Source organism: Lethenteron reissneri, chromosome 56 (genome assembly GCF_015708825.2).
Source record: "Lethenteron reissneri isolate LAM-NWPU_2019-01 chromosome 56, ASM1570882v1, whole genome shotgun sequence".
Taxonomy (NCBI): domain Eukaryota; kingdom Metazoa; phylum Chordata; class Hyperoartia; order Petromyzontiformes; family Petromyzontidae; genus Lethenteron; species Lethenteron reissneri.
Genome location: NC_083834.1, coordinates 633,832 through 645,744, shown reverse-complemented (window position 1 = coordinate 645,744; position 11,913 = coordinate 633,832).

Genomic DNA, 11,913 nt, shown 5'->3' with positions numbered 1-11,913 from the left:
CTCACACAGAGACCACAGACTACACAGAGACCCACAGACCACACAGAGAACAGACTCACATAGACCACAGAGACCACTACTCACACAGAGACCACAGACTCACACAGAGACCCACAGACTCAGGCGGGGCCAGACCCACAGACTCACACAGAGACCCACAGACTTACACAGAAACCCACAGACTTACGCGGAGACCTACAGACTGACACAGAGACCCACAGACTCACACAGAGACCATAGACTCAACAGACTCACACAGAGACCAATAGACTCACACAGAGACTCATATACTCACACAGATTCCCATAGACCCACACAGACCCATAGACTCACATAGAGACCCATAGACTCGCACAGAGACCCATAGATTCGCACAGAGACCTATAGACTCACACAGAAATCCATAAACTCACACAGAGACCCATAGACTCACAAAGAGACTCATAGGCTCGCACAGAGACCCATAGACTCGCACAGAGACTCATAGACTCACGCGGAGACCTACAGACTGACACAGAGACCCACAGACTCACACAGAGACCCACAGACTCACACAGAGACCCACAGACTCACGCGGAGACCTACAGACTGACACAGAGACCCACAGACTCACACAGAGACCCACAGACTCACACAGAGACCCACAGACTCACACAGAGACCCACAGACTCACAGAGACCCACAGACTCACACAGAGACCACAGACTCACACAGAGACCCACAGACTCAGGCGGGGACAGACCCACAGACTCACACAGAGACCCACAGACTTACACAGAAACCCACAGACTTACGCGGAGACCTACAGACTGACACAGAGACCCACAGACTCACACAGAGACCCACAGACTCACACAGAGACCAATAGACTCACACAGAGACTCATATACTCACACAGATTCCCATAGACCCACACAGACCCATAGACTCACATAGAGACCCATAGACTCGCACAGAGACCCATAGATTCGCACAGAGACCTATAGACTCACACAGAAATCCATAAACTCACACAGAGACCCATAGACTCACAAAGAGACTCATAGGCTCGCACAGAGACCCATAGACTCGCACAGAGACTCATAGACTCACGCGGAGACCTACAGACTGACACAGAGACCCACAGACTCACACAGAGACCCACAGACTCACACAGAGACCCACAGACTCACGCGGAGACCTACAGACTGACACAGAGACCCACAGACTCACACAGAGACCCACAGACTCACACAGAGACCCACAGACTCACACAGAGACCCACAGACTCACAGAGACCCACAGACTCACACAGAGACCACAGACTCACACAGAGACCCACAGACTCAGGCGGGGACAGACCCACAGACTCACACAGAGACCCACAGACTTACACAGAAACCCACAGACTTACGCGGAGACCTACAGACTGACACAGAGACCCACAGACTCACACAGAGACCCACAGACTCACACAGAGACCAATAGACTCACACAGAGACTCATATACTCACACAGATTCCCATAGACCCACACAGACCCATAGACTCACATAGAGACCCATAGACTCGCACAGAGACCCATAGATTCGCACAGAGACCTATAGACTCACACAGAAATCCATAAACTCACACAGAGACCCATAGACTCACAAAGAGACTCATAGGCTCGCACAGAGACCCATAGACTCCCAAAGAGACTCATAGACTCACGCGGAGACCTACAGACTAACACAGAGACCCACAGACTCACACAGAGACCCACAGACTCACACAGAGACCCACAGACTCACGCGGAGACCTACAGACTGACACAGAGACCCACAGACTCACACAGAGACCCACAGACTCACACAGAGACCCACAGACTCACACAGAGACCCACAGACTCACAAAGACCCACAGACTCACACAGAGACCACAGACTCACACAGAGACCCACAGACTCAGGCGGAGACAGACCCACAGACTCACACAGAGACCCACAGACTTACACAGAAACCCACAGACTCACGCGGAGACCTACAGACTGACACAGAGACCCACAGACTCACACAGAGACCCACAGACTCACACAGAGACCCGCAGACTCACACAGAGACCCACAGACTCACAGAGACCCACAGACTCACACAGAGACCCACAGACTCACACAGAGACCCACAGACTCAGGCGGAGACAGACCCACAGACTCACACAGAGACCCACAGACTCACACAGAAACCCACAGACTCACGCGGAGACCTACAGACTGACACAGAGACCCACAGATTCACACAGAGACCCACAGACTCACACAGAGACCCACAGACTGACGCGGAGACCCACAGACTGACACAGAGACCCACAGACTCACACAGAGACCCACAGACTCACACAGAGACCCACAGACTCACACAGAGACCCACAGACTCACACAGAGACCCACAGACTCAGGCAGAGACAGACCCACAGACTCACACAGAGACCCACAGACTTACACAGAGACCCACAGCCTTACACAGAGACCCACAGACTCACGCGGAGACCCACAGACTCACACAGAGACCCACAGACTCACACAGAGACCCACAGACACACAGAGACCCACAGACTCACACAGAGACCCACAGACTCACACAGAGACCCACAGACTCACGCGGAGACAGACCCACAGACTCACGTGGAGACAGACCCACAGACTCACACAGAGACACACAGACTCACGCGGAGACCGACAGACTGACACAGAGACCCAGAGACTCAGGCGGAGACAGACCCACAGACTCACACAGAGACCCACAGACTCACACAGAGACCCACAGACTCACACAGAGACCCACAGACTCAGGCGGAGACAGACCCACAGACTCACACAGAGACCCACAGACTCACGCGGAGACAGACCCACAGACTCACACAGAGACCCACAGACTCACACAGAGACCCACAGACTCACGCGGAGACCCACAGACTCACACAGAGACCCACAGACTCACGCGGAGACCTACAGACTGACACAGAGACCCACAGACTCACATAGAGACCCACAGACTCAGGCGGAGACAGACCCACAGACTCACACAGAGACCCACAGACTCACACAGAGAACCGCAGAATCAGGCGGAGACAGACCCACAGACTCACACAGAGACCCACAGACTCACGCGGAGACAGACCCACAGACTGACACAGAGACCCACAGACTCACACAGAGACCCACAGACTTACACAGAGACCCACAGACTCACACAGAGACCCACAGACAATCAGAGACCCACAGACTCAGGCGGAGACGGACTGACTGAAGAGACCCCACAGTTCGCGTGCGCTACGGGACGCGGAGTCGCTCACTTGGCTGCAGCAGGCGCGAGGCGAGGCGCCTGAAGAAGGCGGAGCACGCGCGGCGGAACGAGCGCCGGGGCCCCGCGCCGCCGCTCCCCGCGCTGTCCATCGGCAGCACCGCCTCGCACCCCCACACCCCCCCGCCGCGCGCCTCCTCGATCTCTCGACCGACTCTGCGGCGATGACGGCGGAGAGACCCGGTTGTGTTCACGGGGGGAGGGGGCGGAGATAGGGGAGAGGGGGGGGCAACGAAGCTGTATTTCGGTGAAAAAGAAAATTATTGGAGATTGGTGGATGGATTGGTGACAGAGTGTTGGGTGTAGATGGGTACAAACGAGTTGATGGATGGGAATGGGTAGAGATGGATGCGAGTGCTGGACGGAGGGAGTCAATGGAGAGAGAGGTGGAGAGTCCTGAAGGGATGGATGGAGAGGGGTGGATGGAGGAGCGGGAGGGAGGGTGGTGGACGAGTGGGGAGAGAGGTGGATGCAGCGGGTGGGGGAGTGGCTTGGAAAGGGGTTGAAACAGGAGGTGGATGGTGAGAGGTGGATGGAGGTAGAGAGGGAGAGAGAGCCCTTGGGTGGATGTGGAGAATCTGGGCGGCGGCAGGCGGGGGCCGTGGAGGAGGAAGCGAGATCTCGGCTGGAGGCAGCGATAGGGCGGCGCGCGTTGCCCAGCGCGGCGCGGTCCACCCGCTATCGGAGCTCCATCGCGGAAAATGGTTCGGAGCGACGACCGCACACGGGTACAGTGGCAGTCCCACGGGCCCTGAACCTCGAGCCACCTACGGACGCCGAGCTCCACCGTGGAGACACCTTGCTCCACCGTGGAAACAGCTTGCTCCACCGTGGAGACAGCTTGCTCCACCGTGGAGACAGCTTACTCCACGATGGAGACACCTTGCTCCACCGTGGAGACACCTTGCTCCACCGTGGAGACACCTTGCTCTCCCGTGGAGACAGCTTACTCCACCATGAAGACACCTTGCTCCACCGTGGGGACACTTGCTCCACCGTGATGACACCTTGCTCTCCCGTGGAGACACTTGCTCCACCGTGGTGACAGCTTGCTCCACCGTGGGGACACTTGCTCCACCGTGGAGACAGCTTACTCCACCGTGGAGACACCTTGCTCCACCGTGGAGACAGCTTACTCCACCGTGGGGACACTTGATCCACCGTGGAGACAGCTTGCTCCACCGTGGGGACACTTGCTCCACCGTGGAGACACTTGCTCCACCGTGGAGACAGCTTGCTCCACTGTGGGGACACTTGCTCCACCGTGGAGACAGCTTACTCCATCGTGGGGACACTTGATCCACCGTGGAGACAGCTTGCTCCACCGTGGGGACAGCTTGCTCCACCGTGGTGACAGCTTGCTCCACCATGGAGACACCTTGCTCTCCCGTGGAGACAGCTTACTCCACCGTGGTGACACTTGCTCCACCGTGGGGACACTTGCTCCACCGTGGGGACACTTGCTCCACCGTGGACACATCTCGCTCCATTTTAGAGAAGTTTCTCCACTATAGACATTGCTCCAACGTGGAGATAGCTTGCTCCACTGTAGATTTTGCTCTACCATGGAGACGCATTGAGTCGCCTTAGTTGAACTGTGTGGAGGAGCTGTAGCCGAGGGGGTATGATATCTCCATATATATAAAAGGCAAAGTTCTGATTATGTGTGTCTGTTCAAAATGTTTAGCGTACTTCCCGACATGCAACAACCTTGAAATTTGCCATGTGGGTACTTTCCAGACTGTACACCATGCATACATTATTAAAATACACTTTTTGGGGGGGGGGGGGGGCTCAATAATGCATTGATTTTTTACACGGCAAGTGAGCTGTGACGTGAAATCTGCCACGTGACCCGCAGATGTTGAGGCGTAACGCGTTGTAGTGTAGTGGTTAGCGCGCCGCGCTACGAACCCGGCGACCCGAGTTCGATTCCCGCTCACGGCCACCACCAGTGACGATTATTTGAACCGGTCCTGGGCCTCCCCTAGGTCGACTCAGCCTCAAACGAGTAACTGTTGTGGTGTGACCATCGCTACTGGGGGGACAAAGGCGGCCGGGCGTGGTGCTGTCACCCACCCCCTCGTGTGCCGTTCCGGCCTTCATGGTGCTCGCTAACAGCACTTGCCCCTACATTCTCTTATAGCTGTACTAGCGGAAGTACCCGGCTTTGCCCGGGTGAAAAATATATTTCTTAAAAACCTTACATATATATACACAGATACTAAGGTATTGTCAAAGCCCGGTGGGCTGTTTGTACATTTCTCCACCAACAAATATATAAGAGGCTTTCACAAGTCCAAAAAGTTGTAGAAAGTGTGGGGTAAATAGTTGATGTCAAAATGTTTCCGAAAATTGTGGTCTCCCCCCCCCCCCCCCCCTCAAAAAATATCTTTACCCCTCGTAGGTATATATACTAACAACACCTTATATACAACAGAGGAAGTGGTATCTATTGACTCTGTAGTAGTATCTACTGACTGTACCATAGTATCTACTGAGCCAGTAGTAGCTACTGACTGTGTAGTAGTATTTAGTGATTGTAATAACTACTGACCATAGTAGTATTTACTGGGCCTACAGTAGTATCTACCGACTATATACTCGTAACGACTAACTGTATAGTATCTGCTGACTCTATAGTTGTATCCACTGACTATAGTAGTAACTACAAAATCTATAGCAGTATCTACTCACTCTATAATAGTATCTACTGACTCTAGTAGCTACTCACCGTAGCAGTATGTACTGACTGTATAGTAGTATATACTGACTGTAGCAGTATTGACTGACTGTAGTGGTATATACTGACTGTTTTAGTATTTACTATAGCGGTATCTACCAACTCGATAGCAGTATCTACTATCACTACAGCAGTGTATACCGACTGAGGTCGTACCTGCTATCACTACAGCAGTGCATACTACTGTGTTGGTACCTGGTATGATAACAGCAGTGCATATTGACTGTACTCATCATTCACCCTCACCATTCACCACTCACAACTCACCCTTACCACTCATCCTCACCACTCACCACTCCCACTCACTATTCACCATTCACCCTCACAACTCACCACTCACCAACCTCCCTCACCAATCTCCCTCACCTTCACCATTCAGCCTCACCACTCACCCTCACCACTCACCCTCACGACTCACCGTCACAACCACCACTCACCCTCACCACTCAACTTCACCCTCACTACTCACCATTCATCCTCACCAATCACCACTGACCAATCACCACTCACCACTCTCCACTAACCCTCACCACTCAACCTCACCACTCACCCTCAAAACTAACCACTCTCTCACCACTCACCCTCACCACTCAGCACTCACCCTCACCACTCACCCTCACCACTCACCCTCACCACTCACGCTCACCACTCACCCCTCACCGCTCATCACTCACAACCGCCACTCACCCTAACCACTCATCCTCACCACTCACCCTCACAACAACCACTCACCCTCACCGCTCACCACTCACCCTCACCACTCACCCTGACCACTCACCACTCATCCTCACCAATCACACCCTCACCACTCACCACTCACGCTCACCCTCACCACTCACCCCTTACTAATCACCACTCATAACCGCCACTCACCCTCACCACTCACCCTCAACACTCACCCTCACCACTCACCGTCACCACTCACCCTCACTACTCACCACTCATCCTCACAAATCACACCCTCAACAATCACCACTCACCCTCACCACTCAACCTCACCACTCACTCTCACCACTCACCACTCACCCTCACAACAACCCCTCACCGCTCAGCACTCACCCTCACTACTCACCCTCACCACTCACCCTCACCATTCACCCTCACCACTCTCCCTCACCACTCTCCCTCACCACTCACTACTCACGCTCACCCTCACCACACACCCCTCACTAATCACCACTCACAACCGCCACTCACCCTCACCACTCACCCTCACTACTCACCACTCATCCTCACCAATCACACCCTCAACAATCACCACTCACCCTCACCACTCACGCTCAACACTCACCCTCACCACTCATGCTCACCACTAACCCTCACCACTCACCCTCACTAATCACCTCTCACAACCGTCACGCACCCTCACCACTCACTCTTACCACTCACCCTCATCACTCACCCTCACCACTCACCCTCACAACAACCACTCACCCTCACTACTCATCCTCACCAATCGCACCCTCACCAATCACCACTCACCCTCACTGCTCACCCTCACCGCTCACCACTCAACCTCACCACTCACGCTCACCACTCACCCTCACCCTCACCACTCACCCTCACCATTCACCCTCACCACTCACCCTCACCATTCACCCTCACCACTTTCCCTCACCACGCTCCCTCACCACTCACCCTCACCACTCACCAGTCACGCTCACCACTCACCCTCACTACTCACCACTCACCCTCAACACTCACCCTCACCGCTCACCACTCACCCTCAACACTCACCCTCACCGCTCACCACTCACCCTCACCACTCACCCTGACCACTCACCACTCATCCTCACCAATCACACCCTCACCAATCACCACTCACCCTCACTGCTCACCCTCACCGCTCACCCTCACCACTCAGCCTAACCACTCACGCTCACCCTCACCACTCACCCCTCAATAATCACCACTCACAACCGCCACTCACCCTCACCACTCACCACTCACCCTCACCACTCACCCTCACTACTCACCACTCATCCTCACCAATCACACCCTCAACAATCACCACTCACCCTCACCACTCACGCTCAACACTCACCCTCACCACTCATGCTCACCACTAACCCTCACCACTCACCCTCACCACTCACTAATCACCTCTCACAACCGTCACTCACCCTCACCACTCACTCTTACCACTCACCCTCACCACTCACCCTCACAACAACCACTCACCCTCACAACAACCACTCACCCTCACTAATCACCCTCACCACTCATCCTCACCAATCACACCCTCACCAATCACCACTCACCCTCACTGCTCACCACTCAACCTGACCCTCACCATTCACGCTCACCCTCACCACTCACCCCTCACTAATCACCACTAACAACCGCCACTCACCCTCCCCACTCACCCTCACCAATCACCACTCACCCTCACCACTTACCACTCACCCTCACCACTCACTACATACCCTCACCACTCTCCCTCACCACTCTCCCTCACCACTCACCCTCACCACTCACGCTCACCACTCACCCTCACTACTCACCCTAACCACTCACCCTCAACACTCACCCTCACCACTCACCACTCACCCTCACCACTCACCCTGACCACTCACCACTCATCCTCACCAATCACACCCTCACCAATCACCACTCACCCTCACTGCTCACCCTCACCGCTCACCCTCACCACTCACCCTAACCACTCACGCTCACCCTCACCACTCACCCCTCACTAATCACCACTCACAACCGCCACTCACCCTCACCACTCACCCTCACTACTCACCACTCATCCTCACCAATCACACCCTCAACAATCACCACTCACCCTCACCACTCACGCTCAACACTCACCCTCACCACTAACCCTCACCACTCACCCTCACTAATCACCTCTCACAACCGTCACTCACCCTCACCACTCACTCTTACCACTCACCCTCACCCTCACAACAACCACTCACCCTCACTACTCACCCTCACCACTCATCCTCACCAATCACACCCTCACCAATCACCACTCACCCTCACTGCTCACCACTCAACCTCACCCTCACCACTCACGCTCACCCTCACCACTCACTAATCACCACTAACAACCGCCACTCACCCTCACCACTCACCCTCACCAATCACCACTCACCCTCACCACTTACCACTCACTACTCACCCTCACCACTCTCCCTAACCACTCTCCCTCACCACTCACCAGTCACACTCACCACTCACCACTCACGCTCACCACTCACCCTCACTACTCACCCTAACCACTCACCACTCACCCTTAACACTCACCCTCACCACCACCACTCACCCTATTCCCGTTTTAAAAACTTACTTACGTGTCGCCAAGTATTCTTGAGGGTGATTGGTGATTGATGAGGGAGAGTGGTGAGGGTAAGTAGTGATGAATAGTGGTGAGGGTGAGTTGTGAGGGTAAGTGGTGAGGGTGAGTGTGAGTGGTGAGTGGTCAGTGATAGTGAGTGGTGAGTGATAGTGAGTGATAGTGAGTGGAGAGGGTGAGTGGTGATGATGAGTGAGGGAGAGTGGTGAGGGAGTGTTGAGGGTGTATACATTTTTGCCTATGATGACAGCAGTACATGTTGACGTTTTGTATGTTAAATGTAAAAGCTAAATGTGTGAATGTGTGTGTCGGAAATGTTAAGGGCGATCCTAAAGGAATCTACAACCTTCGATGATTCCTTTGCGCGATTCAAAGAATCGATTCCTGGCGCATAGGAGGTTTCCATTTTTAATTACAGAGTTGTATTTTCATTGGTATGTTATGTTTTAAAGTTTTCAGGAGTTTTTAATTATATTTTAGCCCTGGTCAACGCCGGATATTTCCCATTCGTAGCAGTTTATATCAACTCTATAACCAACTTATATTAAATGGAAATAAGGCAATTCTAAATGAATCTACAACCTTCGATTCATTTTCGCGATTCAGAGAATCGATTCTTGGCGCGGTCGGGATTAGAATTTTAATTACACAATTGTATTTTCATTGGTATGTTATGTTTTAAAGTTTTCAGAAGATTTTAAATGTATTTTTCCCCCGGGCAACGCTGGGTATATCGAGTTTATACCACAAAGTCGTCGCCTCAGACGTGTGGGGTGTCGAGGCCTAGTACCGTGCAGAGCCTCCGGCCTCGCCTAGAATGCCCACCCGGCCGAGGCTGGGTGCTGTGGCCGTCACCCGCCCCCCCCCCCCCCTGCCCCGCTACAATAATACTGTCTAATCGCTATTTTTTTTATTATTTACCGACCCTATGATAGTAATTGCACACATTGGGGTGGGGGGGGGAGTGAAGAGGACGTGAAACTTTGATGAATTTACCTCAGCGTCGCGTGTTAATGCGTGTGCATATTTTTAACGGGAATTAAAATGGCGTCCACCCCGCAGCGACGGCGTTGCTGCCAACCGCCCGTTGCCAGGGGCAACCACCTTCCCGCATGCCAGTCGGCAATAGTAAATAAATAAATTAAGAGAAATCGCACTAAATCGATAATCGGTCCGATTTAAAGTTTAGAGACGAAAAATCGGAAATGCCTAAGTTTACCGCGGGCCGGGGGCGTGCCCACTTGCAAAATTTAATCTCGGCGAACCCCACGGTCCGAGAGCTAAATCCCCCGGAAGGGAGCGTACGCAGATGGACGGACAGACAAAAAATGAATTATATAGGTTAGATGGCGCGCCGCGCTACGAACCCGGCGACCCGAGTTCGATTCCCGCTCACGGCCACCACCGGTGACGATTATTTGAACCCTCCTGGGCCTCCCCTAGGTCGACTCAGCCTTAAACGAGTAACTGGTGTGGTGTGTGAACATCGCCACTGGGGAGACAAAGGTGTGGTGTGTGAACATCGCTACTGGGGAGACAAAGGCGGCCGGGCGTGGTGAATCCAAGTCCCACGCGCACACAGCAGCAATCATCGACCCCCCCCCCACTAACTGCCAGCTCGCAGGGCCAGGTGCCGCTGGGGGTGCCCCCTTTCACGTGTTGAGACGAGGTGCCCTGGCGTGGAGAAGCGTCCATCACCTCGCGCCCCTTGTTCTCACCACCACCGCCGCCGCCGTGCATCACACAAGGAAGTACAATACACTGCGTTCGTAGGTGTCGGGAGAAATCCACCCCTACACTTTTATAAAAGACAAAGATCTCCCGTATAGCCTCGACCAAGACTGTTGGGGCAAGTGCTGTTGAAGAGTGGCACCTATGAAGGACGGCACGGCACACGTTGGGGTGGGGTGAACAGCACCACGCCCGGCCGCCTTTGTTTCCAAAGTGCCGATGTTTGTACTGCACACCGCACCAGCTACAAGTGTTTAAGGCTGAGCTGACCTAGGGGAGGTCCGGGACCGATTCCGATAATCGTCACTGGCTCGTAGCACAGCGCGCGAACCACTGCGCCACCGGCTCCATACATTCCCACACACACCACGACATGGCTGTTTCGCCGTGTCATTCGGGTCCACTCACAATCGTCACATCCCGCGACTGCGAGACGCCACCGACACCCGCACGCACTCGCCTTGGCCAAGCCCACAACAGCTGCAAGTCTCTCGTGCAGGCGCGTCCTTATCACTCCTCTATCGCTCGTGCCATGGCGACTGTTCGCGTGAACTTTACACGCCGATTCGTGCGCCCATGTTGAGGGCTCAGGCTACCAAACGTTGCCTCATCTCATCCACCTCACTGCAGGTCACAACTCATCCACCCACCTCACACTCGCAATTAGTCTCTCACCCATCCACTCACCCCCATAATCACGCCCTCACCCACACATCTAACTCACTCCATCACCCACTTATTCACACTTTCAGTCTCTCACCTATCCACTCACGCACCCTGACTCAGTCACTGCCACTCTCCGTCCCACCGTCG